This window comes from Rhagoletis zephyria, unplaced genomic scaffold, assembly GCF_001687245.7.
Source record: "Rhagoletis zephyria isolate East Lansing unplaced genomic scaffold, Rhagoletis_zephyria_1.1 Rzeph_scaffold_03485, whole genome shotgun sequence".
In the NCBI taxonomy this organism is placed as follows: Eukaryota; Metazoa; Arthropoda; class Insecta; order Diptera; family Tephritidae; genus Rhagoletis; species Rhagoletis zephyria.
This window is the reverse complement of record NW_016160568.1, coordinates 27,510-33,896: the sequence shown is the minus strand read 5'-3', so window position 1 is coordinate 33,896 and position 6,387 is coordinate 27,510. Positions and strand designations below refer to the sequence as shown.

Here is a 6,387-nt window from a genome sequence, read left to right as displayed (position 1 = left end):
GTAGCAAAGTTCGACAAAGTATCATCCAAATTTTACAAAAGAAACAGTTCTCGGATTTTGTTAAATTTATCTTTATACAAAAAAATTATTGAGCATACTTGGTACGAAAGAAAATGCGAGAACAAAAAATTGCCAAAAATCAACGGGTACTCCAAGCTACTTCAAACTTACACTTTATTATACTAAAATTTAATGGGCTACTGCGCACTCAAGACAGTTCTAGAAAATCTGATTAAAATGGTTTAAATTTTGATCATAATAGTAAGAACAAAAGTTGTCGCTACACATATGTTAGTGTTTGGCCGAGCTTCTCTTCCGATTTGTGGCGAAGGGACCTACAGTTCTACGCCGACTCCGAACGGCGATAGTATTTTTATGAGAACCCGTTTTTCATGGCAAAAATACACTGGGGGGTTTGCCAATGCCTGCCGAGGGATGACAGTTGTTAAGAAAACGCCTTTTTTCTATATTTTTTGCGAGGTTGCTTCGCTGCTGTTACCACTACACCACAGCGGCCGACATCATTTGTTAAAATTCGTCGATTTTTTTAATGTTCTACAAAGTTTGAAATTTTGAGTTAAATGTTTTTTAGATAGTAACTTATATTTTCATAAAAAATAGTAAACATTTCTTAAACAAAAATATGTGGCCAAACTTGCTAAAATGTATTTTCTCTATTTACACTCTCGCCACTGTATATATTGTGTGTAGACATTTTGCGATCATTTTTCAAGCTTTTTTATCTTTGTTTTGTTTTAAATATAACTGCATTAAAACATGTTATGTCATTTTTTTCTAAAAATAAATTAAATTTTCGGATTGGGTGCTTTGGAAATGTCCCGATCTTTGGCCACCGAAATCTGGTCACCGTATATACACATACACTACACAACAGCGGACGACAACATTTGTTAGAATTCGTCGAATTTTTGTATATGTTCTACAAAGTTTGAAATTTCGACTTACATGTTTTTTAGATAGTAAGTTTTATTTTAATAAAAAATAATAAACATTTCTTAAACAAATAAATGTGGCCAAAACTTGCTAAAATGTCTTTTCCCTATTTACATTCGCGCCACCGTGTATATTGCCTGTATATATTTTTTGGATCATTATCAAGTTTTTTTAACTTTTTTTTCGTTTTAAATATAACTGCATTAAAACATGTTATGTCTTTTTATTCTACAAATAAATTGTATGTTCGGATTGGATGCTCTAGAAATGTCCCGATTTTTGGCCACAGAAATCTGGTCACTGTAGCTATGGTAAAATAAGAGCAGAAATACGAATATAATATCAAATTTTGGAGTTGTTTGCATATTTTTATAAAAACGTATATATGTAAGAACAACATGCATTTTTCGATGTTTCGGTTATGCTCTCCACTGTTTACGTGTGTGCATTAGCAACATCAACACTAGTGGTAGAAGGATGTTGAGAAACACAAAACAAATGCCCTCAATAATGTTTTCCCGTTGCTGCTTTGGTGGCAAGTGAGAATGTAACGCATTTGTATTTATTTGTGTTTGAGTATGGGTGCATTTACACCAGGGATGGAATTCCAAAATTTCAAAATGTGCCTAATGGACTGCAAAAATAGTGCCAAAAAGGAGTTGAAAGTGCCACAAAATGGAAATTGCTATCTTTTAAGGCTTTTTAAGAACCACATATGTATTTTTAGAAATAGTATATTTAATGTACTTATTGAATTATTAGAGTAATATCATAGTAAAATAACACAATATTTCAATTACAAAGGGGGAAAACACTTATATAGCTATTCGGACCTGTATATCCATATACATACCTATGTGGGAAATAATAGCAGCGCGACATTTTGACCAGATTTTAATTTTCACTTTTCGAATCTCTGAGTAATATATGATTGTTTTTTATATACTGGCTAAGCTTTTATATGTAATTTATGAACTGAATGAATTGTGCCAAAAGTGCCCTTTTGAATGGAAGTGCCAAAAATGGAACTTATATACTTTTCCATCACTGATTTACACGGAAAAAATATGTAGAAGTGTGCCAACTGAAAACATTTTGTATACGCCGTTGCCATTACTATTGCTATTTCTGTTATTATTGCTGTTATTGCGGCTGCCTGACAGTAATGATTTTGTTTTTATTATCGTTGATTTCTTGTATTGAGTGTATGGTTCAAGTGCACAACAACTGTTGTGGATGTAGCCGCAGATACGCCTGGTTCTCTCAGATTAGGGGTTACGTATACGTAATATTGGTTGCACTCACTATTACCGTATACTGTCCCAGTACCATCGCCGCTGCCGCTGCCAGCAATATTTTGTTCTGTTGTGTTGCTAACTTGTTTAGTAAATGGTTGATCGTTTCATTGTCAACAACAACGTTTCCCAGTAGAAATCCAAGAATGTAGGGAGGAAGCCATATTTTAGCTTTGTTCAAGGGCCTTATGAACCCAGTGCTGTTAGTTTACTGAGTTAAATATTTTAAATAAATAAAAGATCTTTGTTTGCAATTTCAATTTTTCAATTGTGCATTTGATTGTAGCCAAATTTTGATAAGTGCAGTGAGTAATACGGACTACGTACTGAAGATATTTTTAATCATTTTACTCGCATGAATGCGGACATTCAAATGTAAATATAACAAGTGAGGTGATTAATGAATCAGAAACTAAATATTAACATACATAAGTTAACAATGCGTGCGAATTTTTGAGTATACATTGTGTAAAAAATCGTATTTTTTCATATTCAATTTTATTGGAAGTAATTTTGGCTGAGACAAATTATTTGTACTCAAATATGCACGTATTTATGCAAACATAAAATAAATTATTACACCAATTTTCCTTTCAGCTTGTAGGTTTATTCGTTTACGATTATCAAATACCTAAGATGTATGTATGTATGATATATACTTAACTACCATGATATTAAGATTGCATTAGACGCTTGATTTAATTTGAAAACATGATGAGCGCATGCTTATTTTCTTGTATGTATTTCAGGTAATAGCCGCAATTTTGTACAAGGGATGCAATGACATTTTTTTTCATACATATGTACTAGGTATGTTACTTTGTTCGCTTTTTACGATCCCGGGATTTTCGGGATATCGTTATCTCAATCCTGGGATCCCGAGATTTAGATATTCAACAACTTAAATGGAAAAAATTGCTTTAATATTATTTGAGAAGCACTCCTACCATAAAATAAATAATAAATAAATGGATTTGAAACCTGCTTTTTTATTTAAAGTGAAAATTATTTCATAAGTAACTAAGAAAAAGACATTAATTAAATGTATAAGCAATTAATAATACTTAGCGTGTAAAAGTATCTTAAGGTATGTCGAAAAAAGCTCGATGCAAAACATTTTAAGTCAACAAATCTGTGGAGTTTTGATGAAACAACCTCTGTGCTTTCTGTAGGTTGGAATTTAGATTAAATTATAAGGAACTTCCATTTAAAAATTTGATATTTTTATTTAACTTTCATTAAGATAGCATCTTGAACAATTCCTATTAATGACTAAACATAAATTTACAGCTTTGAAGAGAAAATGACCTCACTCGAGAGAAGCTGTTTTGTCAAAAGTCCAAAGAAATGTATTTTGTGGTTGAAAGAATTGTATATATACATTAAAGTGGTCCAAAAATGTATGTAAAAAAAATAAGGTCGGATTTTTAATGCCGCGACCCCCTAGGATTGTTATATACCGAAAAAAAATATACCCATATTCTTTTATTTTGAAATCAAAAAATATTTAGGGAGTGCTCAAAGCGCACAAAGTTTTCCAAGTATTTTATATGGAGAAAAAACAATTTTTCGTAGAAATGGTGTAAAACTCTATAAAATCAATATTTTTCGACCGGAAAACTGTGGTTCTCTTCAGGAGACTTCCAGTATTAAAAACCAATTGTTTATCTAACCATTTTTTATGATTAAAGATTTTTTATTGGTCCCCCCATTGCATTTTCTAAGGGCTTTGGAGGACCTATAAAATATAGTTACCATGAAAAAATTGTTAAAAAAACCATTGAGTATTATTACTGGGAGGCTTCTGAAGATAAGTAAAGTTTTCCGATCGAAAAATATTGATTTTCAAGAGTTTTACACCATTTCTACGAAAAATTGTTTTTTCTCCATATAAAATACATGGAAAACTTTGAGCGCTTTGAGCACTCCCTAAGTATTTATTGATTTCAAAATAAAAAATTGGGGTATATTTTTTTCGATATAGATCAATCCTAGGGTGTGCCGGCATTAAAACTCTGACTTTATTTTTTTGGACCACTCTAATATACATACGCTTTATTTCGACCAGTTTTGTCTATATTCCTTTTGTTTATTTAATGTTTAAAATTTATTTACAAATGTCTACCTCATTATACATATAACACCGTGCGATAGTCATTTTACACACAAATACGAATATGGATCAAATAAAGTAAAACTGCGTTTTTAGTTTTTCTCTCTGAGTTCAGGATTTATTTTAAAAGACTTTGTAGTTTTAAAGATGTTATTTAATCCAAAAATTATTTAAAAAACTTCGGTGCAATGTAGAACAAAAATATTTAAAACTACCAAAGAAAGAGGAAATTTCTTTAGAATTAAAAAAAAATTAAAATTCTTTGAATTCACGAGGACGAATAGGTAATTTTTGAAGGTGATAAAGTTAGAAGGACGAAATTCGAGGATATTATCCTTAATATATAATTTTTTCAAAAATTAATATGGCAAAATTTCGAGGATATTTAAGACTAAATTTTTAAAAGGACATTTACAATACTTACTCGTCTTTATGTACCAAAAAGTTGAATCTGTTTATATTCTAAAAAATTTTCACTTTAGTTTGATACCCATACTTTTTCTCTAAGCACGTTTCACTGAATTTTTTAAATCATTTTTGAATTCCTAACGTCAGAGTGAAAAACTAAAAGCGCAATTTTACTATATTTGGCCCACCGTTTCACGAGTGCATTAAAACTCGCTTAAGTACCTCACGAAAAATGTCAGTTTTTTGAGGTACTTAGGCGGGTTGGGTACTTAAAAGAACCCGCTTAAGTACCCCGATGCGACTTAAGCGAACATAATTACTGATGTAGTTACATCTTCTTGCTGACTTACATAAATACTAAATTAACAAAAATTGTAAATGGTGCACGAAAAATTTAGGTACTTAGGCGGGCTGGGTAAATAAGCGGGGAGGTACTTAAGAGAGGGATTTTCTTCAGATTATATTAAAAAATTCGCGGTGTCCAAAAATGTTGGTTACTTAAGCGGATTAGATATTTAAGCGGGGGGTACTTAAGCGGGTTTCACTGTATATTGATTCTTTGATTTTATACTGAGCTAGACATTTACAAAAAATATTAATTTTTAAATAAAAGAGGAAATGTAGCCAACACTTGTCAAGAAAAATAGTTTCTATTATTGCCACCAGTGCAAATTACAAATCACGAAAATATCGGGATTATTTGCCAAAAATCCCGGTATTTTCGGGACCTAAAAAATATTCCTAATGTGTCTACTTTTTGCAACATTCAACAAGAGTACAATACTTTTCGGGCTTTTAACATGATAGCATTAACTTACTCTCAACCTTTCTCTTTGTATGAAACATTTTTATATATATCGTATAGCTGGCAATCTTAAATTGATTTTTTTAGGAAAGTGTTATACATACATATATATATAAATTAAGATTCAGATACATGCATATTACAAAGGTTCAAAAAAAATTTTTTTTTTTAATTTATAAACGCTACCTCAAATTATTGTTAGTTGTGATAAAAAAGAGAAACCTGTTTTTTTATTTTGAAAAAAAAGTTTTCTTAGAGGTCGCTGTGGTCGGTTTTTTATAAAAACGCTGATGTTCTCAATTTTTTTATTTTCTTGATATGTTAAAATGCAGCTAAAAATGTGGTTTTTACATATAATTACTCTGGTATTATTGGGGAACATTCCCTTAATTACACACCCGACTTGGACAATTACAATGGGCCTAGTTCCCGAAAATATGCCCTCGAAAAGACACTAGTAAAATTAAAACGTTGATACTGAACGATTTACGCATTGTCATGGGTTGGAACTTGTTACCAGGGGGTTTTTGGGGATGCTAATTAGGGATCTGAAGTCAGTGTTTCGAAATTCAAAATGGCGGTCCATTTTTTTAAAAATGATTGGATTTGTTCGAAACACGGCACTCGATAATTTTCGTGGTCGCCGATTACGAATCTGAAGTCAATTTTTTTAATTCAACGCATGAATTTTGAAAATCTGACATCAGATTCGTAATCAGCAACTCCAGAAACCCACTGGAAACGTGTTTTAACCCTCGACAATGTTTAAAACGTTCAGTATCAACGTTTTAATTTTAGTACTTTTTTTTAAT

General features: G+C 31.3%; 1 long non-coding RNA gene across 2 annotated transcripts; it reads left to right on the top strand.

Annotated features, from left to right (window-relative positions):
- Positions 1-1,972: 1,972 nt before the first annotated feature.
- LOC108369077 (uncharacterized) lies at positions 1,973-3,399 on the top strand. Of its 2 annotated transcripts, none has more exons than XR_001848455.1 (3): positions 1,973-2,624; positions 2,847-2,887; positions 2,999-3,399. It is a non-coding gene; the product is annotated as an uncharacterized LOC108369077 (long non-coding RNA). The 2 variants fall into 2 exon arrangements; XR_001848454.1 differs by having other exon boundaries at positions 1,974-2,642.
- The last annotated feature ends 2,988 nt before the right edge of the window (positions 3,400-6,387 follow it).